This window comes from Penaeus monodon, chromosome 19, assembly GCF_015228065.2.
Source record: "Penaeus monodon isolate SGIC_2016 chromosome 19, NSTDA_Pmon_1, whole genome shotgun sequence".
In the NCBI taxonomy this organism is placed as follows: domain Eukaryota; kingdom Metazoa; phylum Arthropoda; class Malacostraca; order Decapoda; family Penaeidae; genus Penaeus; species Penaeus monodon.
In genome coordinates this window covers 31,608,724-31,609,015 of record NC_051404.1, presented here as the reverse complement: position 1 = coordinate 31,609,015, position 292 = coordinate 31,608,724, and positions in this window count along the sequence as shown.

The window sequence follows — 292 nt, the reverse complement described above, 5'->3', positions numbered from 1 at the left end:
TCCCCACATGCGTGGGGATGTGCGTAAACATAATTTCCAACATGCATCCTTCTTACCATTCCTGTTCCTCCTCCCCTCCCTATCTTCCCTCTTTCTTTAGTTCAGTTTTGAGTAAAATAACCCACTGGGATGAACGGCAAAAAGGCTGAACACAGATCGCACGTGTGAGTCAGACAAACAAACAAAGGGGCATGGCGAGGGGCAGACTTGTTAGTGGGTGAAAAGATTTCTTTGTTTCTATCATCCTCTGCCTGTCTGTTTGTATCACTCTCTGTTGTTTCATTTCATTACG